Consider the following 12,268-nt stretch of genomic DNA (forward strand, 5'->3'; position numbering starts at 1 on the left):
GGATGAACAGCTCCCTAAGCGGACGGATACGGAGTGTGCCATCCTCAAAATTTCATCTAGACTGTTCTCGGATTCAACTTGGAGGGAGAGAGTGACCAAGTCCGCCGTGGCCACCGGGTGTCACAAGACGGTAATGAATTAAGACGTCTATCCCGACACAAGCTCAGCACCTGCTTTCCACCATATTGGCCGCTCCGGTTAAGGACGGTTGTCAAGCCACCGGCACCACACGCACACACTGCAGGCATGCAGAACAATGCCTGGATGCCTGCCCAAAACTAGTCTCCAGATGACACACGCGATTTGTGGTCCCATTCCAAAGCTCACCGGGGGTTAGTGGCGTCATTCTCCTGGTTGGTGCGAGAAAAGGGATGGGATTGTTGGGGAAGCGCAAGGGCACGGGGCGCCCACCTGCCGGTGCAGAGAGCGGCGAGGCTCAGCACCACATTCATTAAACTTGATCTGAAGCAGGCGAGCCTGCGAGGTCGCCCCTGAAATATTCATAAGGCGTGTTACCCGACCTCCGCTCGGAGGTGGGGCAGGCGCAGCCCGCACCCGCACTTGGGGGAAAGGCACTCACGACCGCACACGCCACCGCCACGCTCCCCGGTTCCACCTGCCTGGGAAGGAGCGATGCTCTCCTAAGGACTTTCCCGGCAGTTGCAGGAGGTGCGGCGCGCCGGCCCCTCCGGCGGCCCCTCCGGGACGGGGGCGAGGCCGACCCGCTGCCCGCGGCCCCCGCACGGCCCCGGGGGAGCCCCAGGACCCCGTGTCTGCCGCTCGCGGGGCCCAGGCCGCCCTCGGCGTCCCCCCCTCCCATTCCGGCCTCCGCCGGGGATGCTTCCTCCAGAGCCCTCGCTCGGTCGCTAGGTGACCCGCGCCTGGGCCGAAACGCAAACGGCCTCCCGCGCGGCCCCGCGCCCCGCCCCCCCGGGTGCTGGTTCTGGGGGGGGCAGGTTGCGGGGAAGGATCTCGGTCCCGAAGCCCCCGCACCGAGGCCGGGCGTGCTTCCCTTCCCAGCCCCTCTCTGGCCACGAGCCTACCTCGCCGCTGCGCCCCGCACGGTGCCGCGTCCCCGTCACCACGTCCCTCCTCCCCAAGGGCGTTCGCCCCTCGCGCCCCTGCCTCTCCGGGGTCGGCCCCCGGCGCGGCGACTCACCGGGCTCCCGGCGGCGGCTGCGGCTGCGGCGGCTGCGGGACGCTCAGCAGGTCCGAGCGCGCGGCGGCCGGGTCTCCATCCCCGCCCTCGGCGGCGGCGCTCCACGCGCTCCGTCCGTCCCCCCGCGCCGCGGCTGCACCGGGAGGCCGCGGCTGCCGCACTGGCTGCGGGCGGGCGGGCGCGGGCGGGGCGGGGGCGGGCCCGGAATCTGGGTCGCGGGGAGCGGAGCCCGCCGGGAGGCGCCCGGGCGGCCGGCGGCGGGGAGGCGACCGAGAGCCGCCCGCGGAGGGCGCGCGGAGGTTTCCCGGGGACCGCGACGCGAACGGCGACTGAGCATGCCCAGTCCCCGGGCGGGGGCGCGGGCGCGGGGCGGGGGCGTGGCGGGGGCGCGGTAGGGGCGCGGCGGGGAGCGGAGGGAGGGGGGCGGCCGCGCGGGTCCAGGTCAGTGGCACGGGGCCCATCCGCGGGAGGCGCGCGGACCCGGGGACCTGTCGGAGCGAGATGCGCTCCCCGCTCCCTTCCCAGAGAATTGTCCAGAAGTCAAAGTTTGCTGTCAGTTCAGCTGCGGCCCCGCGGCCTCTCCCAGGGATTCCAGCAGTGCAGACGCCCACCCCACCTGCCTTCCTGTGCCGGGGGGCGGGGGGTGGGGGGAGGGGGGAGGGCAGCGTCGCCTTTCCCAACTCCTGGACTGGTCGGGTCAAGTTCTCCCCGGGCCAGCTCTTTCATTAGGTGTAATGGAGAGATCGGGTCCGTCCTCCCGGGTCACATATCTGCATTTCAACCAGGGCTTCGGAAACACTAGCCTCACCCCGGGGTTAATTGTTCTGGAGGGATGGTCCACCTCGTGGTCTGGGACTCTTTGGGGAGCATTGCTTCACCGCGCAATAGCGGTGGCCCAGGACTGCTCCGAAGCCCGTGCCTTGCTTTGGGATGGTGTTCGGTGTTCAATGAAGAACGTTTCCTCCCTACCTAAGCAAAAAGCTGCTCACGTTAGAGGCAGCATAGGTCAGGGAAAGAGGATGCGCTTCGAGGTCGGCCTCGATTTTCAGTGTCATTTCCTACCCTGGCTCCCTAGCCATTGGGCGCCTCTGTGACCTGGAGGGTGGTGGTCCCGATCTCTCCGGACTGTTGTGAGGATTAAGTGAGGCAATGCGGTCAAACGAAGCACTTGGTACGAGGTAGATGTGCACTGAACAAGAGTCCCTGCGGGTCGCGCGTCCACTGTTCCGTTTTCATGAAAGGGGTGGGGGGGGGGGGAGTGCTAATCTTTAAATGGTGAGCATTTGTGCTGTTGCCTTGAATTGAATAAGCTGAAACTTGGATCTTTCCAACTTTTTGTTACAAAACATTAGCCACTATTACCTTGTGGTTCAACTCTCTAGTTTCTTTGTACTTCTTTGAAGAAACCTCTAGGGAAAAGCTAGACCAAGGCCGTGTATAGGTGGGACGCGCTTTGGGCAGGATTACCTACGTAAGAACTGCACTCTATCGTCTTCTAAGAGTAGTTTAATTGGCCTGCATTCCGCTGTGGTCCGTGTTTCACAACTATTGCGGAAAGCGAGGGATGCCTGTATGAAAGGAAATTATAGTCTGTTGTGGGGAAGGTAGGTGGTAAGCACCCAAACAATAAATGATCACGGAGGAACAGGTCAAGACTATTTTTGTGTTTGTGTTATTCATCAAATTAATGTATGCAGTCCTGATTCGTCCTTCCAGAAGTATCAATAAAAATATTAATACTGGCCCTAGGCCCACCAGATTACATGGACCTGGCTGCTGACCTACTTGCTGTTGAACCACTGATTTTTACACCTCTCTTTTGACTCCCTCAGCTAAAACTGTCCTAATCCCAAACGATTCTAGGTAGGTACCTGCAATCCCATATGATGAATGGAAGATGGTGAGGGGTAGGCCAGAGAGTTTAATCCCCACACCAAGTTATAGCCTTTCTCTGATTTCAAGGAATCTCCTCTCCAATGGCTAGATTTAGCCTGAATGCCCATATCTCCAGAATCCCAATCATTTCTCCCAGGATCATACACCACTCCCAGTCCCTCACCCTCTCACGACCTTTGGCCTCTGTGTATGTGAATAGTTCTTCTCTGTCGTACATCATTTGACTGTTTGGATCTACCCACGATCTGAATGACTCAAGCTTTTCTCTCTGATTCTCTTATTATCTGAGTGTGAGACAGACTTGGAGCCACGAAGAACCAACTTTCCTGAAGCGGATGCGTATACATGTGTTCCATGGCATTGATGACACCCTTGTCACGTGACACCCTGTAGGGCGGGATCTCATTCATCCTTAGATGGCCACACTAGCTGGTGATCATTATACAATAGATCCTCAAGATAAGATTGTGGAATGAATAAATGAATGTATCCAGGTTCTCAACTCTTCTTGCCTCCTCAGACTATAGTTCTTTTCTAACTATTCTTCCTACTAAGGCTAGGTTTCGGCTCCATTTCATCCTTTTCTACTCCACGATTTCCCTCCTGCCACAAATGCACAGATTTCTGCACTTTAGGGTCCACAGAGCATTCTAGAGAGAGCCTTAGCCATAATTTGTTATAAATTTGTGTGTTTTAACTAAAGCCACAACCTATTATCTATAAAACAGTATCACTCTTGCTTCCTCCAATCCACAGCAACTATCTTTAAAATTGGGTCTCTTTTCCAACTCCCACCCACCCACCACGTTTTGAACAATGAACCTCTGGCTCTCCCCACTGCAGCAGCGAAGAGAGACCATCAAGGGTCATCAGCTCATTATTATAAATATGTCCTCCATCCCCTCTTTCCTCTTCCTCTTCTTTCTCAGCAGAGTAGGTATTATCCTTATTCTCACGTGCTAGTCCAGTCCAATAGACTATTTTCTTCCATCTTTGGTCCCTCCCTTTTGGCTATCACCAACTTTCTCTCTCTTATCTCTCTCAACCACCTTCTATCTTCTGATAAACATACTCAGAGTTTGTTAGGAGACCTGATTTGACACCATTGCCCTTTTAAGATGTCTAAAAATGACGGTCTAGTATAATGCTCTTAGGGGTTCTTTAAAGAAAACTCATCCACTCTTTCCCGTCTCCAGGCATTTCTTTTGTGCCTCATCACGGCTACAGTTACAACTGCCAAGTTTGTAAGTACACAAAGATGTGTGACCTCATGGCCTGCTAACTGAAAAAGCTTTTCTAAATATCTCCATCTTCAGACGTCTTTTATCTGTTAGTAGAGTACCATCTAGGTGCCGTTCAAGGAAAACTCCTCTGACGTGCAGCTTTGTCACAGGCAAATAAAGCATTTCTCGTCAGTTAATCAACATTGGAACACTCAACGGATAGACAGTGTAGTAGGGTGACATACAAAGAGGCGCGTAGAGTTTCAGGTAACAGCCTGTTGCAGACTGCTGCATCTTTGGATTCATCCAGAAAGTCCTCCTGGGCTTCCAAACTGGTGAGGGTTCTTGCCCAGGTGGCTTGGAAGCAATTAATTGTTGGAATGAAGGAAGCCAAGTGTTTGGTGACATTTGCTACAGCAACGTTACATAAAGTGAAAGCGCCAGCCTGGAAAGTCAGGGATGTAGGCTTCATTGTTTTCAGTTTTCTCCCTAAAGTGAGGATGACGAGAAGAACGTCTGCCTCAGAGTGTTGCTGGCCGGATTAAATGAATGATTTGTAAGGTGCTTAGCTTTGTGGCTAGCCCATTGTGCTCAATAGACGTTAGCCATGAGTCTAGCTGCATTGTTTTTGGATCAAAATCGTATTTAACAGATTACCGTGAGATCAATGGACGTGGTAGTTGAAGGAACCGAGATCGTCCGATGTAGCATTTAGACATAATGAGTGGAGACGATCTACAGAGGAGGAAATTGTGCCACCAAAGCCTGCCCTAATTACAACAGTGGAGCTGAGGAGGAGGGGAATGCTGTGCTCCATCATCTACGGGATTCCACATCAGCTCATTACAGGTGACGCAGAGTCTGGGTCTTTCCAGGCAGGTGGGTATGCCGCCCTGCTCAGGAGATCTCTCACTGAACATCATCCTTAGGAATGTATTTGAATAAAAGCCTCCCCACCCAGAGGTTTCTATCTTTGGCAAGGGTTCTGTTGAGCAATGGGCAAGTGGGAGTTTCCTGCCTGGATCATTTTGTGGGTGGGGTGGAAGTCAGGGCCCATGTATTTATTTTTAATCTAGCTCCGGTCTTGGGTTTTTTGACTTGAAGAACTGCTGGTAGAAGATGTATGTGTTGTGTATATTGGCATCATAATGAAACCAGAAAGGCAACCTCTGGGCTTCAAAAGTATTGGGCCTTGTCCCTTTTTGCCTAATTGTTGTGTCAAGTTTAGAAATCAATTTAAGGCCGTTCTGTCTTCCAACAGCATGGATTTTATAAGCCTGTGGAGTTCTGGGTACAAAACGGAAGTGGCAGCTGGACCCGGTATGCCTGTTAATATCTATGTTGATAAAATTGTGCCTGGGATTATGTGAGTGTTAATCATCATGCCAGAGAATTCTCGAAACCAAGTACAATAAGGCTCTTAGACACGTTGCCTGCCATGTTAGTAGTTCTCAAAATATGGGATAGCGACGGCTTTCTGGGGGCCTAAACACTGGTCCAAAATGCAACACGTTTACTGATCATTTATTGAGCACCTAGTGTATATAATGTATTATGCTAGATAACTGGGGGGACAAAGATGGATAACACACCATCTATGATCTTGAGGAACTCCTATCCAAAGAGAGGTATAAACATGTGTACACACACACACACACACACACACACACACACACACAGGTTTTCTCTAACATAGGATTAAGTCTCTACTAAACCTCCTTCTGTTCCCCTTTCAATCACCCTGTCAGACTCCTCTGGGCCTGGTTTTGGTTTAAGATGTCACTGCCCTATGACAATGCAGGCCCCAAATAGCTGTGAGTCCTGGTGCTCAGTCTTATCAGCCAAGTCCAAGGGAGTTCAATTAATCTCCAAAAGGTGGCTGACCCTGCAGGAATCCAAGAGCAAGAAACTGATGTCAGATAACAGGGCACACGTTGGAATATTTTGTGACTGACACTGTCTGATGCTCCTACATGGAAATTTTGGTGGGCCCAACCTACAATGGCCTTTCCTGGTGGGCAGCCTCGAGCTGGGGCATTGACGTTTAATATGTGGCAGCTTCTAGACTAGAATATATTTAAGGAGCAAACTAACATTTTTGAAGGGTTTTGTTGTTGTTTGTTTTTGTTTTTGTTTTTGTTTTGGAGGACAGTCAAGTTTAGTGGATGGGAGAAAATGTAGGCTTCTATTAGTCTTTGAAAATCAAGCTGTGATTCGAGTTAAGAAGCTGTGTCATTTCTTCCTGAAAATTGATGCTGCTTAGGTTGCAGTGAAATCCTTTGGTAAAACTCTGGAAAGATAAGTTACCTGGTTGGATGCCAAGATAAAGTTCAAGGACAATTTAAGACACCTGCAAAAACACGTATTTTCCCGTGGACAACAAATAAGAAAAGGCATTTATTGAAAATGACATGACCTAAAATACATAAAAGTAAGTGGGAATGTCCTTGGCTTTGTGCATGGTGCTGGGCTAGACACGGCTCTATATATGGCATCATTTCCCTTACCGGTCAAAGCCTAGCCAACTTCTTGGATCTCAGTAGTGGTGTAAAGGAGTTTCATGTGTATTAAATTTTAAATTGCTCGTTGCTGATCCTGGGGTTGGAACCCTGCTCCACATTGTTTTAGGTGGGACAGTGAAATTAGCTGTATTGTTTACGGCATCTTCAAAGACCGCTGAGAACCAGAACTCATGGTTCAGGTGGTCAGACTTGAAGGAATCGGTGTTCAGGGATCTCAGGATAGATACAGCAGTGCCCAACTCTCTGTTGCTTCTGGTTGACTTGGGGGACACAGCCAAGAAGGATGTGGCCAGACTTCACCCAAAGGATACAGGAGTGCTGATGCATAGGCACACATGTACCCCAATATTTATAGCAACGCTTTCAACAATAGCCAAATTATGGAAAGAGCTCAAATGTCCATCAACTGATGGATGGATAAAGATGTGGTTTATATATACAATGGAATACTACTTGGCAATGAGAAAGAATGAAGTCCAGCCATTTGCAACAGCATGGATGGAACTGTGCTAAGTGAAATAAGTCAGGCAGAGAAAGATGGATATCATATGTTTTCACTCATGTGGAACTTGAGTAACTTAACAGAAGACCATGGGGGAGGGGAAGGGGAAAAAAGTATATATATATATATATATATATATATATATATATATGTATGTATATACACCGTAAGAGACTTTTAAATACAGAGAAGAGGGGCACCTAGGTGGCTGAGTCGAGCGCCTGACTTTGGCTCAGGTCATGATCTTGCGGTTCTTGAGTTTGAGCCCCACATCGGGCTCTGTGCTGACAGCTCAGAGCCTGGAACCTGCTGCATATTCTGTGTCTCCCTCTCTCTCTGCCCTCCTCTGCTCATGCTCTGTCTCTGTCTCTCTCTCAAAAAATAAAATAAACATTAAAAAAATTTAAATACAGAGAAGAAACTGAGGGGGGAAGGGAGTGGGGGGGGTAGGGGGGTGGGGAAAATGGGTGATGGGCATTGAGGAGGGCACTTTTTGGGATGGGCACTGGGTGTTACATGTAGGTGATGAATCATGGGAATCTACTCCCAAACCCAAGAGCACATTGTATACACTGTATGTTAGCTAACTTGACAATACATTTTACATTAAAAAAAAAAGGATGTGGCTAGAATGGCAAAGAAATGGCTCCTTGTTTCTTTTTTTTTTTTTTCTTTTTTCTTTTTCTTTATCTGTTTTGAGAGAGAGAGATAGAGCACGAGTGAAGAGGGGCAGAGAGAGGGGAAGAGAATCCCAAGCAGGCTCTGCACTGCCAGCACAGAGCCCGATGTGGGGCTCAATCTCATGAACTGTGAGATCATGACCTGAGCTGAAACCAAGAGTCAGATGCTTAACCGACTGAGCCCCCCCGGCACCCCTCCTTTTTTTTTAATTTGAAAGAGAGAGAGAGGTGAGGGGCAAAGGGAGGGAGAGAGAGAGAGGGGGAGGAGAGAGAGAGAGAGAATCTCAAGCAGACTCCATGCTCAGGGCAGAGCCCAATAGGCTCAATCCCACGACCCTGGGATCATGACCTAAGCTGAAATCAAGAGTCGGACGCTCAACTGACTGAGCCACCCAGGTGCCCCTGGCTCCTGGTTTCTAATTCATGGGGGATTGAAGTCTCCATTCCTAGAGAAAGGGACAGTTCTCATCACTGGAAGGAAAAATAGTTTTCCATTAAAAAAACACAAAACAAAACTGAGTGAGGGTCGGGAGGCATATGGAGAATCTTAAATTTGTACTTTTCTCAATCATTAATTTCACATATAGTTTTCATTAAAATAATTTTGTCATGTTATGGTCTTTACACGGTAAAACTACCAGTGGACAGGGGCGCCTGGGTGGCTCAGTCGGTTTAGCGTCCGACTTCGGCTCAGGTCATGATCTCACGGTTTGTGAGTTCAAACCCCGCATCAGGCTCTGTGCTAACAGCTCAGATCCTGGAGCCTGCTTCGGATTCTGTCTCCCTCTCTTTCTGCCCCTCCCATGCTCATGCTCTGTCTCTCTCTGTCTCAAAAATAAATAAACATTAAAAAAAAAAAAAAACTACCAGTGGACAGCATTTTGGTGACTTTTGTGAGCAGTCTATGTGGATGCAGTGAAAATTTTTGAATTAGGACCTAGTTTAGTTAAAAGAATTCTGTTGGACACATAGTCTAGGATATTAATTAAAAGAGATAAAAAAAATCTCTGGCAATATTGCATTTAAAACAGATGGCTTGGTCATGCTAAAACTATTGAAAGGCTACAGTGGAGACATGATAACAAATATTATAGAACATAATGTTGTTGCAAGTCTCTCATTTCACCACAGACTGAATTTATGGGGTTCTTCTATTCCAAACTATTTTCCAATAAAAGTTCCATATGTTTACCTGACATGTGTACTGTACCACTTGCCTTAAACTTGAATATACTATTTACGTCACAATCAACATCAAACCTAACAGCTTTTTTTTTTTTTTAAACATTTTTTTTTATTTTTTTTTTCAACGTTTATTTATTTTTGGGACAGAGAGAGACAGAGCATGAACGGGGGAGGGGCAGAGAGAGAGGGAGACACAGAATCGGAAACAGGCTCCAGGCTCTGAGCCATCAGCCCAGAGCCTGACGCGGGGCTCGAACCCACGGACCGCGAGATCGTGACCTGGCTGAAGTCGGACGCTTAACCGACTGCGCCACCCAGGCGCCCCACGGCTTTTTTTTTTTTAATGTCTGTAGAGCAGAAGTTTTCGTTTTTATTTTGTAACTGAATAATTCTGATTCTTCTCAAAATCAATGTAATTGATTCATCTTCAGGTGAGACAACCCTGAAGATCAAGTTATAGTTGTTGGTGCTTTAAATTTATTTTTTCTTCAGAATCTACCAGCTTGTTGCTGAAAGAGGGAAAAATATAATAAAATGTGGCTTTTTCTGTAATAGTTATTTATGTGGTAGAGAAGAATTTGAGTTAAGTTTTAAGTATTGGGGATGCCTTTAAAATCTGTTCACTAATTTAAATCCTATATTATGTGACCTATTGGCAAAAAATTCTGTACTGAGAAGCAAAAAAAAGTAATTTTTGTGACTATGTATTTATTTCCTGTCGAAAGCAACAGAGCCCCTCCCCACCCCCCATTTTGGAAGTATGAGTAGGTAATGTATTTTGAATAAATAAGGGATGGATGGATAGATAAGTGGATGGATGGGCAGATAAATGGAGGGAGGAGGGAGGGATGGGACATGGACAAGGCATTTATCTGTCCAGAATTTTCTGAGACTCACCAGATTTTCAAATATTTTTCTCTCGGGGCGCCTGGGTGGCTCAGTCAGTTAAGCGTCCGACTTCGGCTCAGGTCATGATCTCATGAACCCACAGGTTCGTGGGTTTAAGCCCCATGTTGGGCTCTGCACTGATAGGTCAGAGCCTGGAACCTGCTTCAGATTCTGTCTTCCTCTCACTCTGCCCCTCCCCCGCTCCTGCTCCTGCTCTGTCTCTCTCTCAAAAATAAACAAACATTAAAAAAATATTTTCTCTCATTGTCAGATTCCGTTTCAGATGATGAATCTCAATTTTTGGTTCGGAAGATGTGTTACCATATACGTGGAGATATTTCTCTTACTAATTTAATATGCAAACTAGAAAAAAAAAAGATTACCATGACATCCTGTCTTCGTGCTGGATTTATTGAGTGCTATGAGCTAGGTTCTGGTGGATAGTGGGGATGTGAAGGTAAATAATGTGGAGAGCAGCCTCAAAAACAGTAGCAGTCTAGTAGCAAAAAGAGTCATGGAAACAGATAAATTTAAGGGGTGGACTGAAGAGATGGACAGGTGCCTGTGGGGAGCCCACTGGAGGGAGTGCCTGAGTCTGTGTGTCTTTAGTATGTCCGGGAATTCCGTACACACAGCAAAGCTTTTCCATCACAGAGCATGTCTCCTTGGAGCTCAGGGGCATGTCGGGACAGCACCCTGTGACTCGTGCGGTGTGGGTATGCAGCTGGTGGTTTTTAAGTGTGTTAGTCACACTAGGGAGCCACCTGCGGTGATGTGCATCTCAAAGTTTGACTTTCCAGCCCTTGAAATTCCGCATAACAGCCGGGCTGAGAGTACCTGCTCTTTTGTGATCGTAGGAAGGGTGTTTCTTCTGTGAAGCAGCTCTGGAATTCAAAAACATTATGTGTCCGTTCACAATTAACTTCCGTGGCTAAGATGACAGAGTGTTTCTTGAGGGTCTGCTATAAATGAGACACATTTCTAGGGAGATGCCGCGTAGTTAGGCCCTAGAAAGTAGTTGTAGCCCTGGGATGATGGTAATGCCTGAACATAATAAAAAAATAATAAAAATAACTGACATCGCCACACCGCTCCCACAAGGTAGCAGGGGCCGCTGCACGCACTTTCTGTATGAACCCAATTGACATGGGGGCTCTCATGCCCCGGATTTAACTGATTTCTGTGGATTTGGGGATAAAGGGGATGAGAAATTTGTGTTTGGATGTGCTGGGAAATACTGTCCTCTTGTAAAATCCCTGTTTAGTTTGCTGGATCACTTTAGCCAGTGTTTGCTTAGTGCCAGTATGGAAGGAGCTGCTACAGATGGCCAGATTATCAACCATTTTCGGAGGCAGAGAAGCAGCCAATGGTAATAAGGAGAACTTTTGATGCTGAGGAGCTACAAGTAGGTGAACCAATATGTCTTTTTTATTTATAACATCTCTCCTTTCGTGAAAGTCAAACACATGCTTTACTTAAATCAAGTAGAATTCATTATATTTTTCCTATTCCCTGTTGCGCTCTTGTTTCTACATCAAAGTTCTAAGTGACTGGGGTGCCTCATAAGTAAATGTAAACAAGTATCATAAATTAAGAAACTAGGGGCAGAGGCACCCAAGAGAAAAATAAAAATCGCAACAGCCATGCCATTATGTTTTCAACATCGGCTTCAGGTGAAGGAAGTAAGGCACAAAATTACCCACAAAGGCTCTTTTTTTCTGTTGTTGCTCTCATTAAAATGGAGGAGGAACCCACTAGAAGAGTTAGTAGTTGCTCCGTCCTAACAGAACATAATTCCACGGTTATGTGATGGACTTGAACTGCAGGCATTTCCTTCTGTGATTGGAGAATTGGCTAAGAGATTCCTAGTACGCCTCGTTATATGGAGAGTGCCATCAAAACTGTGGGTAATGTTTTCATTCTAGTTGAAACTGAGTTTTGTTGAATAGGAGGGAAGGGGCCGGGAATACTTGGAGCAGGGGTTTTGCGTCAGAATATCGCTTGGGTAAACACTTCCCAAATAAACATGCTAGAACATCACCTAGGCCTAGGGAATCAGAATCCTTGGGGTGTGGGCCCCAGGTCTGTACGTGTTGGAAAACTCTCTCAGGTGACTCTAATACACACAGCTGATTAAGAACCACGTGCCTAGAAGATCAGCCAAGTTCTGCAAAAGCATAAACGGCAGTTCCTTTGGTTCCTATTTTATTATA

General features: G+C 48.0%; 1 protein-coding gene across 1 annotated transcript in view; it reads right to left on the reverse strand.

The window, feature by feature from the left end:
• Positions 1–1,304, reverse strand: part of ELMOD1 (ELMO domain containing 1) — a 65,236-nt gene extending 63,932 nt beyond the window's left edge. The window contains exon 1 of the mRNA XM_086679236.1: positions 1,160–1,304. The gene's annotated coding sequence lies outside the window, so the exon portion shown is untranslated. The remainder of the gene's footprint in view (positions 1–1,159) is intronic.
• Positions 1,305–12,268: the final 10,964 nt, after the last annotated feature.

Source organism: Puma concolor, chromosome D1 (genome assembly GCF_028749965.1).
Source record: "Puma concolor isolate L17-30 chromosome D1, mPumCon1.1.hap2, whole genome shotgun sequence".
In the NCBI taxonomy this organism is placed as follows: domain Eukaryota; kingdom Metazoa; phylum Chordata; class Mammalia; order Carnivora; family Felidae; genus Puma; species Puma concolor.